At 46.0% G+C, this 21,386-nt stretch overlaps 1 pseudogene; it reads right to left on the bottom strand.

The window, feature by feature from the left end:
* Window positions 1–4,815: 4,815 nt before the first annotated feature.
* LOC131061306 (NADH dehydrogenase [ubiquinone] iron-sulfur protein 2-like) lies at window positions 4,816–11,159 on the bottom strand (annotated as a pseudogene).
* Window positions 11,160–21,386: the final 10,227 nt, after the last annotated feature.

Below are 21,386 nucleotides of genomic sequence, written 5' to 3' on the forward strand. Positions count from 1 at the left end.
TGGTGGACCGGTGGGAATTGAAACAACACGAAGGGTCTTATTCCTCCTCCATCGAAGGGCAAAGGGCCCTTGGGTCTGGTGGAGAGGGGGCTTCCAACTTCACCGGGGAATTGGAAATAGTTTTGAAGGAGCGGTTGTTTTTTTACCTTCAATGAAAGGCTGGGCCTCCGCAATGAAGAAGTCGAAAGGTCTTTCGACCTTTTGAGTCAAATTGCAGACGAGGAGTAGAAGAAATGTGTTGCGGACTTAATAACAGGGCTACAAGGGACCTCCTACAATTTGATTGACCCCGGCATATCTGGAATGGTACACGATAATTGAAAAAGAGAAGGAATTGCTCAAGCAGTACGCCCTTGCCACAAGAAAGAAGCTCAACCGCGTCTTTGGTAAAACTCCACCCCCCTGAAGTAGGGGCCAAGGATTGTTTTTAGGGGGGGTGCAGGTAGGACCCTTTACGGTGGGAACTTTGCGTCTTTCAGAGCAACTACACTAATTAATTCTTGCCTACTATTATAATGGGATAGTGGGCATATAAGTAAATAAATAAATATCATGTGTAGTTGGATCGTGTAATAGCAGTTTTCGGCATGCCGAGGCCCTCGCAATGGTGGCATGGCGAGGGGGAAGGAAGGAATGGGTGGGGGGCCTCCTTTCACTCATTAGAGTGAAATGTTACGTATAGAATTAGGCATATCGAGAACTTCCCAGAAATCTTCTGGAAGCATCCAAGTAGAAAACACAAGCATAGGTGGAAGCAATGGTTTATTTTCATTCACCACAAGCAGTTGTTGAAGCAGTCGCCTATCACCTATCATTGTGAAAGCAGAGGCAAGGGCTGGCAGAAGAAGATCTATTTTTTCATATCCTATGGCCCCTACCTCTATATTAGCAGATCCAGTAGTAGTAAGACCAGCAGCTCCAATACCAATAGTATACATCAGTAGATCCAGTAGCAGAAGAGGTAGAGATGAGTAAGCAGCAATTTGAAAGTAGATTCTATAGATTAAGCCATTTAAAAAGCAGTTGACTGAGCAACAGGAAAGGAAATTGAGACTGTCGATCTAGAAGCCACAGTTTAAGCACCACTAGTAGTAGATCCACCAGCCACCCTACTATTATAAGGGGAGGGTTAGTAGTTCAAGAAGCAGTAGTATCACTACAAGTAGCAGCTTAGAGCAAGGATGGAAAGTGAGGTTCAATCGAAGCCGATATGGTAAGGTAGGTTAGGTATAACATTACAGCTTCTTAAGTAGGACCACCAGTAGCAGAGCTAGTACCGCCAGCAGCAAGTGTCACCAGGGACATAGAGATCCAAGGCTAGCAGTAGTTTAACCAGAAGTTTATGGAGCAGTAGAAGGCCTCTCAAAAAGCTAGAAGGGTGACCCCAACTAGGTAGGTAAGACCAGCATAGTCAGGAAGAGTATAGTTTGTGTAGCCTCAAGTAGTAGCTCAGACGGGCAGGAATAATAAGGTATAGTGCTCAATTGAACAGGTCGAGAAGGCACCCACCCATTGATTGATTAAACCCAAGAAGCCCATTCCTTTCCCCAGACCAGTGCTTTCTTTTGGAGTGACTTCCTATCGGCATCGATGGAACAAGTGGTGAAGTTAAACGATGACGGGTTAAGCCCAAACTATTTAGGAGTCCTACCCTTTCTAGGATATGATTCTATGAATGGCCGAATTCGAGCATTTCCCAATACTTCTAGCACGGATCCGATTCCCATCCATCATCTCGATCGATAAGCAAGAAAGGTAAACCTAAGCTCTATTTAGTATTGTAGAGACCCAATTGGGTTTCCACCAAGGCATAGGTAGGAATGGAGCCACCCTATTTATAGGGCTGGGAGTGCCTAGTTGGGTGAGTAGGTAGTTGGTGGCCTATCTCTCTATGGGGGCTAGAAGTGCTTGGTTGAGATTGGTAGTAAGATTGCCCTACCCTAATATTATAGATGGTAGTGTTCAGATTGGCAGTCAGTATAGTATTTAGTAGGAGCTATTAAGGATTGGTATTCACGATGAACAGTAGTGTAAGTGTCATAATATGTCTGTAGTTGGTGTATAATTCCCACACCAAAGAAAGCCACATCAAAGAAAGATTCAGAAGGAAGAAATAACCTCATTGACAGCTTGCTGAGGTACGCGCATTGACTATCCAACCATAGAGAACATGTACATATATGGTATGGGATCTCAACATCGAGAGATAGAGGTTTATTCCGATTAAGGGTGTAGTTTATTGATTGAGAGAAGGAAATATGCACTTGCTATTCTATATGATGCACTATTGATAGCTATTACTTAGTATCGTGTACATATTATATAGCATAATAGTCTATCATGCTAGCTACTACCCTGTTCCGAGCCATCTCTATCTGGCACATCCTATTTATCATGTTTAAGGAGGGAAATAAGCTTCCTACCTACTCAAATAAAATCTGTTTGCTTTGGGATATATAAAGCGGTTTCAATTCCCAAGGGTAAGGTGCTTGTTCCCTCCGGGGGACAAGGTAATTTAAGAATACTATCATGGAAGTACTGACTTCCACCTGTGCTCAAGAAAGCCATGACTGACTCTCTAAGTTAAGCTTTAACTAAAGCGAAGCCACCAAAGGACTAGTAGTAATAACCCAATAGGAGAGGTGTGAGCTGACAAGTCTCATCCAAAGAGAGCCAACCTCTCTTCACAGAACTGATAAGAATCCGGTTATCTAAACCCTGTTCTATGGGGCACAGTGAAGGTTGTGAAGTTTCTACCTTTCCCGCGGGGATGAGATTACATATTGAGCAAGATTGGCTTCTTCCAGCTTCTTTCCTTGATTAGCGTAGTGTAAAGAATGATAGATTGATTTATTATTTTTATCAGCTTGGCTTGGTGATTGGAAGACTTATCATGTGGATTTTGGTAATTGTCCCACTCACTCTTGGAATACAACCCATTCTTTTATTGGAGGTGGCAAGGTAGGCTTCGATTCGACATTATTAGTCTTATGTAATGTATGGCACTATGATGGATGTTCATCTGTCCCTAGACTAGGTATCATTATGACATGAACCCTGAAGATGGAGACTATGGTGGCTTTGTTCTCAAAATAATATAGAATTGAAAAGTAGGCCTCTATCAGACTACCTTTTAGCATAGAGAAGGTTATACCTTGGGTGAAGGTCTTGGGAAAGGCACCCAAAAGGTAGAACCTTTAGACCTTGGGTTCTACCTGAACCAAATAAAGCGGGGGCGTGCGAATTGACTATAGAGATATAGACATGGTGGCCAATGCGTTGCTTTTTAGTACAAAAAGATAGACGAAAGCATATCACATAACCATTTTGAGTATTAGAAACTCTCAACCTAGATTTTGATTAGATCAATAGTGGCTCTGATTCTTCCTTTCCAAACATCGGCCCTATCTCAATCTGCCCCGCCCCTATTTTTCTAATGGCGGAATAGAGGTTGTTGGGGCAAAGGAATGGTCTGATACATAGGCAGAGTAGTAGTAGAGCCAAGTCCATCAAGTCTAGTGGATTCAGGTGCGCGGATAGGATTCAGTGGCAGTAGAGCCCCCCCCTTTTTGAATTGTTGCACCGATTGAAATTGATCCACAACCGATTGATCTCCTGTGCCAGCATATCATATGCAAAGAGGAGTTTCAGTTGATGGACCAACCAAATAAGGCATGCATCATCTCTAGTATCTATCTCTTTAACCGTTTCAACCAAGAAGGCATACTTAGCCCTAAGGTTCCTCCTTCTTTATCCTGTATGCCGTGAACTTATTGGCTTAATCCTGCTAGGAATACAATGGGGCAGTATAGATATGGGCACAGCGCCCAACCTAATGAACCCCATCTCTATATGGACATGGACCATCCCTATGTATCCATCTATTACATATGTGATATGATATAGATATGTGCCTATATATTAATGAACGAAGTAACAGAGTAACAGTGAGGAGCAATGGCATGCTATCATTGAAGATGATCTCCCCTAAACCTCTATAGGAAGGAGTAAGAGACGACTGGACCCAATCAAGATCAAGGTTGTGTCTTTCGACCTGAGTTGAAGGTTCTACCGAAGCATATAGAATTAAAATAGATAGCGCAAAGAGCACATGGGGCAGTAAAGGTTCTATTCTCCTTTTACATCTCGGTGCCTAAACACCAAGCAGCATTGTATGAGCCGAGCTAAGGCAGCTTAAGGACCACAGGTAAAAGAAAAAAAAATAGCTATCTCATGCCAGATACTATAGAGTCCAGAGGCAGCTAGAGTAGTTACCTATACAGTACAGCACAAACTATCATTTCGAAATGAGAATTGTGATAGACGACAAGACTATCCATCCAGAAAGAGAAAACATGCAATTGCAAAGCCTACTGATTTCTTCATAAAGGACTCCTTCTTTAGGTAAGTTTAGGTAGGGTGGGCTACGGGCCTACCCTACTATTCTATGGATAAACCCCCAGCCGGGGGCCCTCCCACCATAGAATTGTAGGGGAATAGTAGATTAATGATGCCCCATAGAATTGTAGGGGGCCCTGTCAAATAGTAGGGGGCTAGAGTAAACAAAATAGTGGCCAGAATAACCTGCTAGAATAAGGGGGGTCGCCTACCCTACTCCCCGGAGAGCGAATAGGGGCCCTGACACCTACTATACCATATTGGTGATGCTACAGTGATGGTGACACCATACCCTATATATGTCACATGGTGCATGATGGTGGTGTAATCACGAGTGCATGACCTCAACCCACCGGGGATCAGTCAGTTGTTTCTGGCTCACAATGAAGCTAGGGTGAGCATCTAACTGTCCTCTACCTATCTATCTACCTCTCCAAACACAATATCTTGAGTATCGATGATGGTGACCACATCTACTGACATGTGATTTTTGGACATAGAATCAGGTCCTTGTGAATGGGAAAAGCCAGGTGCTCTTATTCTACGATGATAGGGATGATTGCTCCCATTACTGACCAGAAACACACCAAATTCTCCTTTAGGGGCTTCAACCACGGTATAGGTCAAAGAAGCTGGTACAAAAAAACCCTCTGTATAGAGTTCAAAATGGTGGATTGAGGATTCCATGGAGAGTTTCATTTGGCATCGTGATGGGGGACATAGCTTACGATCATCGGCTTTCACCATGCCATCGGGCATTCGATTAAGACATTGCACAATGATTCTTAGACTCTGTCGCATCTCTTCGATGCGAATACAGTAGTGATCATAGCAATCTCCCCTTGTACCCACTGGTACATCAAAATCTGATTGGTCATGGGCATCATAAGGTGCTTCTTTTCTCAAATCCCAACATACTCCCAAACCTCTTGGCATTACACCACTAAATCCCCAATCCTTGGCCTACTATGCAGTGACAGTACCAATATCCACTAATCATTGTTTCTGGATATGGTTGCCGGTTAACATCTCTTCTAATTAGTCAATACGAGAAGAAAATTGTTGTGTAAAGTCGTAAATATCTTGGCATAAGCCAAGAGGCAGATCTTGTGCCACTCCACCTGGTCGTATGTAACTGGCATGCATCTTGGCTCTCGAGACTCTCTCATAGAATTCTAACAATTTCTCCCGCTCCTCAAAATCCCACAGGAGCATGGTTAATGCTCCCACATCCATAGCATGAGTGGTTAGAGCAAGTAAATGATTCAAAATTTGAGTGATTTCGCGAAATGACACTCGTATATATTGAGCCCGTAATGGTACCTCGCAATTCAAAAGTTTCTCTATGGCTGAAGAATAAGCATGTTCCTGGGCCATCATAGGAACGTGAATAGGGTCGATGATAGAATTGCCACGTTCGAAGGTCATTTAGGCTTTAGGTCAATCGGGAGATAGCATTCATGCACCAGAAGACCAGTGAGTCTCCAGTCGACTATCCATTATTCCCGTATCCCCCTCCTCTCCCTCCTTATAAGGGAGAGTACCTGATGGTACTCACCAAATCCAAAATCGAGCCTATAGATAGAAACAATGGGCGCTCAGCCTACTATAGCTATAGAAAGGCGAGGTGGGGGGGTGCTCACTTCTCAACCTATCAGTCGAGCTCCCTAACCCCCCCCCTACTATAGATAGGCAGTTTTATCGGACCCTCTCCCACAATAACTATTCCCTCTCACTATTAATTAATTAGCCCCAGTCGAATTGGGCAGGGGCCCTCCCCCCATAGCCTCCTCCTCCCACCCACCCCTAGGGTGAGCAGCTTGCTAGAGTCAACTTAATTAACCTGCTAGAATCCCCCAGTCCATATAATTTTAGGGTTTGATTGGAACCTACTAGAATTATAGGGTTGACTGCAGTACCATAGAATTTTAGGGCCATAGAATTATTGTGGGGCATTCATTAATGCGCTTGCACTCGATAGTTGCTAGAATCGCCCATAGAATTGTAGGGGGAGTAACACTCGATAGTTGCTAGCCCTACAATCGAGCTACCTCCCCCCTCCTATGTCGAAGGGCCCCCGCCCAATTCTATGGAGGCTCTAGTCAAGACTCGAACCCCCCTATTCTAGCAAGCTGATTAATAAAGAGGGTTCTCAATATTTGCGAGGGGCTAGCCCTACTATTAGCGAGGGGCACTCGAGAGTTGCCATTAATCAGACCTGCTAGAATCGAGAACTATGCCCCCAACTATCAAGTGTTGACACCCTGGAGGGCCCCTATCAATCCTATGGGGTTGCTCACCTAAAATTCTATGGGCCCCTACTATTCTAAAGGGCTAGCAAGCTGATTCCATCAAAATTGGGTGGGGCCCCACACTCCATATAATTTGAGGGCCATAGAATTGTAGGGAGCCCACTAGAATAACCTGCTAGCCCTCCAGCCAACACTCGATAGGAATTATAGCTTTCTATAGCTAGGATAGGTGGATAGGGCTAAGGGAGAGCTCCAGCCTACGAGGGAAGGGTTAAAAGGTGCAAAGCAAAAATCGATCTTTTCATCGCGGTCTTCTGAGTAACTATGGGGCAACTATAGTATCCCACCAACTTAGCTCGATTCTAGAACTCTTTTAGCATCGATTCTAGAACCATTGCCATAGAGCCCTTCAAATAGTAGGGGGGAGCGTCGATTCTAGAACTATTTGAGCATTGGAGGGCCCTACCCAATTCTATGGCTAGCAAGCTGATTTATTAACGGTTAGGGGTTGCTTGCCCTTGACATTTTATGGACTACTCGCCCTACCCCCATAGAATTGGGCGGGGGCTGGGGCCGGATTCCCTAAGGGTGGGTGGGAGGAGGCTATGGGGTGCATTAATGAATGCATTCCCTCCCCCATAGAATTGGGCGGGTGGCTGGTACTGCAGTTAAGCCCTACAATTCTATGGGGGCTTACTCTAGTAGGTTAATTAATGTTATTATAGCCCCCGCCCAATCGAGCTACCTCCCCCCTACTATGTTGAAGGGCTAGCCCCGGCCCAATCGAGCTACCTCCCCCCTACTATGTCAAAGGGCTAGCCCCCCTACTATTTAAAGGGTTCTAAAGGGCCCCACCAGGTGCATGGGAGGAGGCTATGGGTGCCCTACAATTCTATGGGCTGATTAATACTAGTACCCCCACCCAATTCTATGGGGGTTTCAATCAAGCCCTCGACATTCTATGGGCAAATTAATTACTGATTAATAAGGGGGGCTTTACTAGGGCTAGTGGGCTTCAATCAAGCCCTACCCCCAATCAATTAATGTATGCCTGCTAGAAGACCCTGCCCAATTCTATAGGGGGCGGGGGCTGGGTACCATAGAATGTCGAGGGAATGCGCCCCAGTCAATTAATGTATGCCTGCTAGCCCCAGCTACCCCCTGGGAGGTATATTATCGTAGGGGCCCACCCAATAACAACTATGATGGGGGTGTGGGGGGGTAGGGGGCCCTAGTAAAGCCCCCCTGCATTAATCAGTAATTAATTCGCTTGCTAGCCCTTCAAATAGTAGTAATTACTTTTCTTTTAGCTTATTCTAGCGGGCTGATTAATTGACTGATGCCATTAACCCTACTCTTTTCTATGGCCTTTTTGACATAGTAGGGGGAGGTAGCTCGATTCTAGGGGGCTCGCCCATCCAATTCGGCTGGGAGGGAGGGCCCCTACAATAATCTACCTCCAAGTTATTCTGGCGTATTCTAGCCCCCTACTATTCACTGCTTTCTTGCAGGTTTATCCATAGAAAATAGTAGGGCCGAATTAATTGACTGATTAATGCAGGGGGGCTTGACTGGGCCCTACGGGTTTTTCAGGCCCCTCAAATTCTATGGGATTGGGGGGGTGGATATAGAATAGAAGGTGCCTAATTTATCACCCTGCTTCATAATGGTAGTGTTCATGGGGAATTATAGCTATAGAAAGGGTAGAAAGGAGGGGGCTCACCCCTTGACTTCCTCCCCCTACCGGTCTTTTGGAGCATAAATGCACTTGACCGATGCCAGGAGGCCGAGGGGTTCGCTACGCCCACACCTCGATCTATCGATTGAGAGCACCCTGCATTGGGGTCCCTCACGTCAGTAAAGTCCCCAACCTTCAAACCATTCCTTACATCGAGCTTCACATCACATGCACAAGTGCTCTCTGAACTGTGTAATAAGGTCACCCATAACATGGCTCTCCCATTTGACGGATCCCCCATCTATTCCATTACATGAGATTGGGGGCCACTTCTCTTCCAGGGGAGTGATGACTATCTAGAGTCCTCTTCAAAACAACAAGAAGGAGATCCCAAAACAAAAGGCACTCGACCCCCCACCCCGGAACAACTAATCTACAACTAGAATTCCCTAGTTAATCTACCTCTGCCATACTATGCCCTCCACCCAACCCCACACATGCCCCAGCCGAATTGGTCAATTAATGAACCTGCTAGAGTAAGGGGCCCTCCCCCGAGCTGAATTGTAGGGTTGACTGCAGTACCATAAAATTGTAGGGCGAGAAGCTAAATAGTTATAGAATCACCCCCCCCCCACCCCCCCCATTGCTGAATAGTAGGGGCCATAGAACTATAGCGGTTGGGGGGGTAGGGGGGGGAGTAATAATTCTTTGGGGGGTCAGGGATTGTAGTTAGACCACCCACCTCTACATGAGGAGGTATAGGCAGAGGCGGAGGCGGCCATAGTGGGGTGAGTCCCCTCCTTTCTACTTGACAAACTATAGAAAGCTATACTCTAATTCTGCAACTATATCCTCCAGCATAGAATAGTAGGGGCCCCCATTCGAGCCCCCTACTATTCTAAAGGGCTCCCTATAATTATCGAGGGGGCTCTAGTTAAGAATTGACTGATGCCATTAACTAGGGGCCTCAGTTCATAACTATATCAGTTCATTAATAAACCCCCAGCCGAATTGTAGGGGCAAGTCGAGCAATCCCAGTCTTAATTAACCTGCTAGAATAACCCTACAATAACTATAATAGGGGGTGGGGGGTGCGGGCGAGCCTATAGAATAATGGGCATTAATGCGTTCCATAGCCTCCCACCCACCCCTAGGGTGAGCTGTTCATTAATAAACCCCCAGCCCCCGCCCGGGGGTAGGGGGCCCTTCTATAAATAACCCTTTAGAATAGTAGGGGGGGCTAGATTGACGCTAGAATACACTAGCCCTCTAGTAAACACTTGATAGCTATGAGCCTTACGGCTAGAAACTATAGTTCCGGGGGTGAACCGCTCATCTCTGGAGGATGAGGGCTGACGAAGGTCGGTCATTTATGCACTTGCGGTTGGGTCGAGGGTGACGCCCTATCCACCTATCCACCAAACTATAGAAAGGAGGGGGCCCCTCCACCTTTCAGTGGGGTCCCAACAAACACTGGGAACTACTATAGTTGATAGTAGGGAACCCCTTGTAGGGTGGGGGGGAATGGTGGGGGAAGAAGGAGGGGGGGGTGGGGGTGGGGGAGAGGGAAACTATCCAAACTATCCATAGTAGGAGGGGTGGGGGGGGCATTTCTTCTCTCTCTAGCCCCTTTCCTCCCTATCAATACTGAGAAGGCTTGAAAACCATAGGGTGCCCAGTCTGCTTGGGGAGAGGACCCCTATCCATAGTAGGGTGGTTGGGTCTTGATTGGAGGGAGAAGAACTCGACTCAACCTTAGCCCCCCCACCACCCCTCTTCTATATCCCTATTGCCCTATGTGGTAGCCCCACCTCGATAAAGGGGGGGCCGAGGACCTTTAGGTTTAGGTGGGGCATTTCTACATATATATATATATATAGATCTAGATATCTATATATATAACCAGTGAGCAACGGCGGTTCTGTAGTGTTCATCGGAGAAGCTTGAATTCCATCCCTTCTTTCGTCACTCTGTGATTGATTCCAGCACTAACCCATTTCATTGTATTCATCTGTATGAGGACCTCCTTCCCTTCTGCCCACTCTCCGTTCACATGGGAAACAAAGCGGAAGGGTAGGCAGCAGGTACCACGAGCCCTTTGTCTCACACATCTAGAAGTGTAGTTCACCGGTTCCACTGAATGCTCCTATCTCTTGGCAAAGACCGTGTGAGTGTGCGGTTATGCCCACCAATGCCAATAGAAAAGTTCCCCGAGCGCATGCCTCTCGACTTATTCTTCGGGAGCCCTGCCCCCCTTGAGAATAGTAGGGCCTTTGATAGGTATAGGTATGGGTATAGGTAGGTCGAGCGACCTCTCTAAAAATGACCTGACATCGTGTGAATCCCTCCCATCTACCGTCTCCCCTCTATGGTGCACTTGCTTTGGATCTCCGACACATAGGGGAGGCGCAACCTTCTATAGTTGGAAAAAAAACCGGCCAATCATTCCGCATCCCGCATTCACGTCGTTCCACTGCCACTCGAGGAGTTGTAGATTGAGCCATCTCTATACGACATGCTATTGTTGTCACCATCTTCTATGTGTCACTTAGTCATCTCTGGCTCGCTGTCTCTGCAACCGGAATAAATGAACTTCATTCAATGACTCTACGATTGCCCTCTAAATGATCAGAATGGGGTAGAGCTTGAAGATACACTTTATACTCTATCAATTTCTTTGTGCCTCTATGGAGTAATCCAATATGTGGTTCTGCACGTTCCACCACTTCTCCATCCATTTCTGATACTGATCATGGAACACCATGACCAGCAGGATGTTGAGGTCCAAAATTTGAAGTGGAATTTCTTATTTGTTTGTTCCTAGTCATCATGGGAGAGAGATCGATGAAGAAATGGATTGTTCCCTTCGCAATACCGATGTCCGGGGGTTCAATAAAGTTGAAGCGGCCCTTCTCCACAAACCCCCCAAATCTTGTAGAGTATCTATCCTCTGATATGTGAAGTATATAACTGACGAAGAAGACTGGCCCCATAGATCTATCTATAGGGCGGATATAAGGGTCCATTCCTTCTGATCATCTGTACGTAACATGCCCACTTATGCTAGCAGGTTAATTCATTAAGGGGGATGGGTCTCAAGAATTGCTGGTGGGAAGAGGAGTAGGAAGGGGTGGGTGGGGAGTAGAGAGAGGCCAGAGAAAGACTGCCTAGCCACTTGAAGCCAAACGCTCGAACACTGCTCCTACTCCTACCAATACCCCTACTCCTACCCCCCTACGGGGCTACCCTTACTCCTCCCCATACCACATACTAGTTGGCCCCCCCCACCCCATTCTAGTTAATAGTAGGGGCGCCCGGCCGAAATCCCTTCCCCCAGTCAAGCTTTGTTTATTCTTCTATATTGGTGGACCCCTTAGAATTGTAGGGCATGCGCCTATAAAATAGTAGGGGCAGAGGATGTTTGCTTTCTGTTTAATTTGGTTCCACTATGTCGATGGAGTCCCATGTTGGTGCGGCATATGTCTCCATAGGAGGATCATCCGGCTACCATGGTTCGAGAACCCTCATCAGACTTGTGCGGAGAAGGCGGGTGGATTCCTTTACTCTACAGTTAGTGGCATGAGTAGCCCATGGTTCACCATCGATGAACATAGTTGTTAACAATTACTCCACCTCGCCATGGGAAGCAACAAGCAACATGCTCCAGTTTCAAATTGCAGCTTATTCTTTATTTGACCCCACTAAATCTAATGAATCTTTTCAGGGGGGGGTGGGAGAGTATAGCTCGAGTCTCCACTCAAACCAGTTATATAGGTAGGGGGACCCTCGAGTGAGTTGAGTCTACATACGTGATAAATGAAGAATCCAATGTAGTTTGATAGCAGTCTTCAGTCATAGCCCCAAAGAGGAGGACACCACCTTTCCTAATATCTATATATCTATATATCTAGGGGTTAATCGGTATCCAGTAAAGAGCGCCAAGGAGGCCTATCCTTCCTACAACATTTCTGTGTTTGTCTGGTAGCGAGCCAGCAATCAGAAGGTGGGCCTACCATTTGTAAGGGTCCCTGCATTGCTTGATTGTTTGGAGGAGGATCTATGGGTGGCCGAGGGGAATGCCTATATAAACTATGGGTTGGCTTCCAGCTTGTAAGCTTCCAGACGATAGCGAGCCACTGAAAGAAGGTTGGTTCCCTCCCAACAACCTTCCTTCTCCTTGAAGGAGCATCTAGCAGTGCCCCCCATGGTTCTTTGAAATCTGAGTTCAGGAAGCTTCCAGCTTCTAGCTTTCCCAACCCCAACCTCTTTTATATCTCCAGCCGAATAGTAGGGGCCCCCCCACCACTACCATAAAATAGTAGGGTCCATATAATTTTAGGGCGAGCAGCCCCATAGCCTCCTCCCACCCACCCCCCCACCCCCCCCATTATAGCTGAATAGTAGGGCCATAGAATTGTAGGGGTCCTCCCACCCTCCTCTACTCAATAGTTGGCTCTCAGGAGAACTATAGATCTTATTAATTAGCCTGCTAGCCCTACTATTCTAAGGGGGGTTGGGTGGGAACTCTAGTTGCCCCTAAAATTCTATGGTAGTCGGTATATTAATTGTTCACCTTTCTAAAGTTCCCTCCCCCCAACTAGAATTGTTACTCTAGCTTATGGATGTGTACTCTAGCATATTCTAGCAAGCGCATCCATAGAATTGTAGGGTGGCTGGTACTGCAATCAAGCCCTACAATTCAGTTGGGCCCTACAATTCAGCTGGGGGGGTCACTTTCACAGTCATATGAGCCAGATGAATGATCAACGTTAGGTAGGGTTAGGAAGGGAATTGAGTTGGGTCAGAATAATCTACAATTCTTATTGGGGGGGTGGGGGGGGGGGCAGTCATATGAGCAATCAAAATGAGAAATGGAGAGATGGCCTGGAGGAGAATTGAGTTGGGTCACTGAACTAGTCATATGAGCCAAACAATGATTGACGTGTCGGGGAGCCCTTACAACTCTTTATAATTTTATTTCTACCGGCCCAGATCCTATAGACCCTTTTTTTAGATAATTCATTCTGAACTAACCACGATAAAGAAGAATTTTGCCTGCTTTTTGTGCCTGCAGGGTGGGAATTTAGGAAACAACTAGAGGTAGGTAGGTAAGAAACTCCTAGCCAAATAGTAGGGGCCCACCCAGCCAATGGTAGGGACAAATTCCATATGTAACATGCCCCCTTGCCAAATAGTAGGGGGGTTCATCAGGATGGCCCTACCCCGGCCTATTAGAAAGGGTTCATTAGTCAAATTCTATGCTACACATGCCTACCCGGGTAACTATAGATCTCGGGTTGGGTGGGAACTATCTATCTACAGCCCTACTATTCATGTGTGGGGATGGGTGGGGGGCATAGTCAGGGTGGGTCCCTACTATTCTAAGGGGCCGTTGGCATCCTGGAACCACCCCACAGAGTTAGCTCTAGTGTTTTTCTAATAAGCTATCTACTGCTAGCGGTCTCCATCCCTAGCTAGCAATTCTATAAGATAAGCACTTATTGGGTTCAGTTGTCAACTTAAGAATGATAGGGAGAGGTTGAGTTTATGGATGTGGGGAGAATGGTTCCATTTTGGCATCTCTAGGGTTCGAAGGAAGCTCCCATTGGGAACAGAGGGAGGGAGCAGCTAGTGAGTTCGGATAGGACTGAAGTCTTTCTTTCAATCTTCCATTCTTCCCTCTAGTTCTGGCGATGTCAACTAACTATGATTCCTATTGGAAGTAGGGAATAAGTAGCTTTTAGCAAGCAGTCAAGTGACGAACGTGCTCTTAGAATAGTAGGGGCCCACCCAACAACAACAACTATTAAGCCCTCCCCCCCGGGGGGCATCGGTTCTCCCCGAGTGATATCAGAAGCGGAGGCACACCCACATGTTGATCAACGATAAGGTTAGTTCACCACAGAGCCGGGTGGGAAGGAATGAAGGTAGCTGAACTCAAGCCATCTTCGATCGGTAATGAATCATAGTTGGTTGGTTTGTTAATACGTATTAGACATAATCTTCCAATTCCCTCTTGGTTCTTCCTTTCTGCCTTCCTTCCTTTTGTTCATGTTAGCTTCCTTTTCATTGGCAGGAGTGAACATGAAAAACCATAGACCTCACTACAGGAGGATGATTTCAAGCGGGAGCTTCGGGCGGGTTCAATGCAAGAGGGTTGATTGTGATTTCATTCTTGGGAGGAGAGGGCCTTTTGAGTGAGTGTCGTTCATAGCGAGTCCCCCTTGCCAGGAGATGGCATGTTGTTATATGGCATATTATCAATCATAACACCCTACTATTATGGTGGGTGGGAATGAGCAATCAATGCATCAAGACCCCTTTGGGGCCTTACCATAGAGCTTTAACACTGGGATATTTGTAAGGTCAAGTTGATCATTAAAGCCACCTTCAGGTCTCGCGGGTGGGAGGGAACTATAGGGATCACACCTGAATGACTTTCTTTCCTTTAGGAGCAGTCTTGATGCATGCAAAATGCCTTCGATGAACCTTGCAAAGCTGCAATTGTCTCCCTTTCTTTCATCCTTCCTTTCTGACTAAGCAGTCTTTTGGAAGAGAGATAGGTCTTCAAGTTATTTCGGTACGGGAGAGGTCTGAGGTTCGATAGCTTTCTTTCTTTATTCCCTCTAGTTGTGGTGGTATATAGAGTGATCGTCCCTCTCCACCTATCGAAATGGCTTCAATCCCAGTTTCATAAGCTATACAAAATGCCACTTGAAGTCATGTTCTGAAAGAACCCACTCATACTAGTTATTTGGATTTGCTCACTTTTGCACATATGAAAGTAAAAAATGGAACCAGTTATATAGGTAGGGGGATCACCCCTACTATTCTAAGGGCTCTAGTGAAAGCCAAATCCTAGTTTTCACAAGGGTGGGTGGATATATGAAACGTCAATTTGTCATGTTTCCAACTGCTCGACTAAGTGCCCTACTATTATAAAGGCAGCCCTACTATTATATTCTCTTATTTCCTACAATAATCATTGAAGGGGGCCCCTACTCCTACTATTGCTCATTAGCCTTCTATACGTAACATGGGTGGGAGCCCATAGAATTGGGCGGGGGCCCGTACTATTCTAAAGGACCGAGAAACTAGAATTGGGTTGGGGGTGGGACTCTAATTCTAGTTTCATAATAGAATAATAGGGCTCGACTCCATACGTAACATGCCCGACAGTCATTTCCCCATTATAGAGGTAAGGGGGGCAGAGCAAGATTCTATACGTGATACGAATTGATTCGAACGTGCCAACTCCCAACCAACCCAATCAATGGCCCCATAGAATTTTAGGGGCCGACAACACAACTAAAGTTGCAAGGAACTCCCCCACCCCCCATTAAGTTGAATAGTAGGGCCATAGAACCATAGAATTGTAGGGTGGGGCCCCGCCATGCGAGCAGTCTAGAAACTCTTTCAGAGCCCCCCTAAGCTATAGTTCTATGGTTCTCGAGGGGGGCCCCTCCTGTAATTAATCAACTTGCTAGAATAAGCTAGAATCAACATTCGAGGAACCTACCACTCATGCCGACGTTAGCCATTCGACCAACCCCTATAAATTGTAGGGCGAGTCCATAGAATTTTAGGGCGAGCAGCTTGCTAGGACTTTCAAACAGTAGGGGCCCCCAGTCCAACAAATTTGAGGGCTTGATTGGAACCCCCCCACCATCCCATTATAGTTGTTATTGTAGGGGGTGTAAGGTGAGTAGTCAATAAATATACCCCTGCTAAAGAAGACTGCTAAAATAGTTGTTCTAGAATCGAGCTATAATAAGCAATTATAGATAGCGAATCGAGCGGGCTAGAATCGAGCATGGAGCTACTATTCCTTCTTCTAGCAACTCTAATTGGAGGGGGGCTAGCCCAATAAAGCCCCTACTATTTATAAGGGGGTAGGGCTAGCCCCATAGAATTGGGCAGGGCCTTTCTCGATTCTATAGATAACATGCCCGCCCCTCTTTTTGGCATTAGTGAATTCATTAGCTTGCTAGAATATGCGCCCATAAGCAAATAGAATCTCCTCCCCCTACTATTTGTGAGGGATAGCTTAAAAGAAAGCTGATTAATCTACCATCATTCATTTTGTTTTTTTTTAATTAATTCTATACGCCTGTGGGGGGGTTGGGTGGGGGTGGTTAAGGCTGTGAAGAGTCTTGGCGGTTTGGTTCACTTCACTGGGGGTCTATTACATATAGAATCTTCAATGTCCAACAACTCCCCTAGCCGAATTGGGTGGGGTTGGACAAGCAACAAGCTTAAATCCCCGGAAATAAGATCTCACCGCAAAGCCCAGGCCGAATCTCGTAATATTGGGTAGAGGGCCCTCCACTTGTCAATTCTCAGTTCATAATTCCCCGCTGCTATCCACGAGTATGATCAAACTTATACATTCTTATGGGTTATCACCAATAACAAAATCTACTTAGATTGGAGCACCCACCCGCTACGGCTCAAATTAGGTAGGCCCTCCCCCCCTACAGGGAAGATATAGTTGGGTTGGGAATAGGCCCTACTATTTGAAGGGCGGAACTAGCGGAGGACAAAAGTATAATGCAGCATAGAAGCTCAGAGATCATAGACGTAGGTTACTGGGTGGGTGGGATCTATAGTATTGGTACTTGTTCGAAAGAACCTCTTCATGGGCCCTACTATTCTATGGGGATCTTAGTTCGTTAAGTCTTGAAAGTTGGCTACTAAAATGCGCCCGATTGGGGATCCATGGATCATAGATAGAGGTCTATGTACAAATGCCCTCGATCCATACTAAGAAGAGAGATTCAATTCACTAGAATATAGAAGAGCAACACTACGATGTAAAGTCATTTTCTTAGAGAAGGAAAGCCTGCCTTTCCATTCATTCCTGGTGTGACACCTCCGATTCTCTGCAGGGGTGTTGGCATTATCACTCGAGAACTATAGTGCCTGATCATGCTTCACACGTATGCTTCGTTCACCAATTACATAGTCAGTCAGTCACTCTTAGTAGATGGAAAGACTCCCCGGGTCGCTCATTCTTGTTTGTTCTCCTAGAATGATAGGAATAGGGCTCTTCCTTTGCTATAGCCGGTCAAGGAGTAGCATTCCCAAAAGATAGGAGAGGGAGAGTAGCACTAGGTCGAAGGTATTTGGTGCCCCAAAGAGCTATAGAAGATAGTCCTCTCCATATAGATATGGATAGGGATGATCGAGCGGGCTGCTCTTCATCGCTAAACCCAACCAGCTCTTCATTCACCGCATGACAACATAGGCCCCGACACTATCCATTGGGCAATGGATCACCCTTTTCCTATCATTGCAGGGGTGCACCGATCAGAGTAACACATATGTTGGAAGAGTGAAACTCCCGCTCAATGAATTCTTTTTTATGCACTGCACTAACTTGTATGACTTTATTAAAGTGATCGACCAGAACTATCCAATCCATGGATAGTAGCAGCGATCGACCTAACAGGACAATACCGAGGCCCTATCTCCCTATCTCAGTGCGAGAAGGCTCTAATTCACTGGTCGAGGGTGCTGGAAGTGTTTCTTTAGTGGTATGGGCTATAGTCAGTCGCGAAAGGGCAGCAGTGGCCCCCCCTACTATAGATAGGCTTTTATGGGGCAGTGAGCAGATAGGCCGAGGGAGAGGCACCACCACCTATTGATTATTGAGATGGGGGGTTAGATGAGAATCCCAATATGAGCCTTTGATCTTGACCCACAAGAAAACTTTAGCAAGGATTGGCCATGGCTTCTCCTACTATGATTCATTCTGAAAGCATGCTAATCCCTATGTCCAACAAACCGCCTCTTGCTGGGGTTCTAGCCAACCCCTGGAAGAATCATTATGGCTAGAACCCCAGCTAAAGAATTCCCCTACTATTCTAAAGGGGCCAGTGGCACATTCATGGTCTTTAATCTTTGGGGAGATTGCTAGGGATGGAGATAGAGATATCATCGACTTGCCCAATAGCCGTCTCGCCCGAGGTGCCACAACACAATAGTTAGTGGCGAACAGAGAATTTACCTATTCAATGAGAGGATTGAATCGAGCCAACATCGAATGGGCTCAGTTGTATAAAGGTGGGATGGCAAACAACTCTTAACCATTCTTGAGTAGTGCCAGGGCATTGTGATCAATGTTTCAAACTTGATTCATTTAGCAGGTCTGCCCGAGGGCCCTACTACTATGGATAGGGCTTACATTGGAGTTGGAGCACTTACATTGAAGCGACACCGAGATTGGACCGGATATATAGGAATGAGAATGGCCATATGGAATGACGGAGCCCGACTATAGGCTCATTGGTTGGACCCAGAATGAGTCACACCCCACCCTTAGCAGTGGACAACAGCAGTGGTTTTAAGAGTGGGCTAACGCAGGTATAACTATGAAACGAACTAAAGCTACTACTCTACATATGACCAAGGGGAGGGCCCACTCCACATTCGGCATGAGATCTAAGGCCTGCAGGAGGAACGCATTATAGGCTGCTTACAATAGGAGGGGAAAGCTGTAATGATAGAAAGGGCCACACACCGATCATTAGAGATGAATGGGCTCCACTAATAACTATGCCACTATATGCAGTAGGGCAATTGATAGAACCCAATCATTAGCAAGTTAGGCTTGGTGGATGGATATAGAAAATGCTTGTTCATTCCAAAGGTAGGTGGGTAGCCACACGAAGATGTGAATTAGTGTCTTGAGCATGATGATCAGCCCATAATACTGGAGGGGTACTTGTCGGTTCACTTGATTCTATTCTATATGGATGGAACTAGATAACTAACAATAATAGCCTCCCCTTAAAGTTTGAGGGCTGGGGGCCCCCACCCAGTAGCTACTACTAGAGTTCCCACTTTCCTATCATTGGTGGCAACTTATATGGTTCTTGGGGGCGGGGGATAATTGGCCCCCCACCCTATAGGGTGGGTGCCCCCCCATATCAGTATATGTCATTGTTGGGGGGGAATTCTAGGATAGCCTAAGTTGGGTGGGAGGCCCTTAAAATAGTAGGGGGTTGCTTGGATGATTGTTGGCCCTACAGCATTAATTCCCACTTTATCCCATTATTTGTCGTGATTCCCTTAGGACCTCATCTATTTGTCGTGGTTCCCAGGAGGCCCTATCTAAATCAGTTGCATTGGGAGGCCCGCCAACAATAGAATAGAGGGCCACCCACCCACTTATTATTCCCTCCAACCCTAGTTCATAATCACATTTATAAAGATATTGGGAGATGATGGAACCAGATAATAGCAGTATGGTTTAGGAGAGGTTCATAATTGGAATTATCACACTATTCCCTCCCCCCCCAGGTGGGCTATATATCTAGCCAGGGAATCAATCCGGTGCATAATCGGAAACCACTGGCTCAGGTCAATTCGGTAGGAGATTCAAGATCTATATCAAATGTTGGGGATAGGGAATGAAAGAAGTACGCGGTCAGATCCATTCAATCTGCTTCTTCCCCGCCCACTATAATATAATTCCCCCATGAATTCGAGGCTTTGGCTTGATTCCCCCACTTGACCAAGAGATGCTAATAGATAGATTCTCTCTTCCGATCGATAATGATAACTACGAATATTCACCGATCATAATATGTATATAGGAACCCGCCCCTCTTATATTATTGCTTGGTGCCTCTGATAGACCCATGCTACGTGCACTAGAATGAGGAGGGATCTCTAGAAGCAATCGATCCCTAGTTTCGCTCAAGCGGTGTATCCGAAACCAGTCAAATCCCAGAATCCCATCAATACCCTGGAGCTGATCGAGATATGACATATATAATAACTTGCTTATGTGGCTTGGTGCATCGGAGTGGCGCATTATCATGCACACCACCCACCTTTAATATTATTGAAGTGAACAACCCCACATTTAGATCAAATGTATGCTAGTCCATGTCAACTCCTTTGCCTAGGAATCCCTCACAAAGTACCGCCCTGGCACGTCATGATCACACGGCAGGGTTGGGCCCCATGCTAGGACAAAATCTACCTACGACTATGTCAATAAACCTGGATCTTTCACCATTTCAAGCATAGGTTGGTTGAACGTGAGATAATCATGATGAAGCTGAGGATAAACCTAGATCAAATATATCCTCCCACCTGAAACAACTAATGTAATGACGAGCCATTCCCTCCCCCCCCGCTTCCCACCCAGGAGGGGGGGAATTCTATCTAACCACTCCTCCCTTGCGCCTCTAGACCTAGATAGAATTTCTGAACTGATGCGGGCCTAGTGATGGATACGCCTTTATACGCTATTCCTGGTATCTTGTAGTCGGAAGCCTCTATACTCCCTCGTAGGCCCAGGCTTGCTTCTATCGGGGTTGGGTGGCTATCATCCACCCACCCCGAAGAATAGCAGGTTTATTAATTCTGAATTAATTACTACTAATTTAAGGGCTATCAAGCTGATGAATTTACTGATGCCATCAAGAGGTAGATGTTGTTGTTCTGGAAGTTCTCACTTCATTCAATATATCCTCCCACCCACCCCTGGAGTGTTATCAGATTTGGAGAGGTCTCAGGGCCCTACTATAGATAGGCAATTCAAAGCAGCTGCTGGTATACTTCATCTCAGAGATACATGGATCACTCCCACAGAGCCATACGTGTTATGTCTGCATTGGACCTTTGATCCCCTGACCAAAGGGGATTGAGTATCCATCTTTAATATGATGATATAGCACTATTTAATACAGCACTGGGGGATAGATAGAAACAACTGGGAGGAGTTATCCCTTTCATACATAGTCTAGCCCTATTCATAGTAGGGGTCGCACTCCAATGGTTTAGGCTGCTAGCGGCGGTCAAATGAACATAGAGGACCCTTCTACTCCATAGTGGGGGCGTGACTATGTATGGGACCAATGAGAGGAAAGAAGAGGCCCTATTCATAGTAGCACAGGGCTACCGCTCTTTTCAGTGCTTGGCACAACTAGAATTCCCTAATGGTTGGGTGGGCCCCTACTATCTATAGGGCAAGATTCTATTAAATCTTCCAAGATGTTAGATCGGCTCATCGATTTTATCATTGTTAACTATTTTCTCTACTC

The sequence above is a fragment of the Cryptomeria japonica genome, chromosome 5 (assembly GCF_030272615.1).
Source record: "Cryptomeria japonica chromosome 5, Sugi_1.0, whole genome shotgun sequence".
Classification (NCBI taxonomy): Eukaryota; Viridiplantae; Streptophyta; class Pinopsida; order Cupressales; family Cupressaceae; genus Cryptomeria; species Cryptomeria japonica.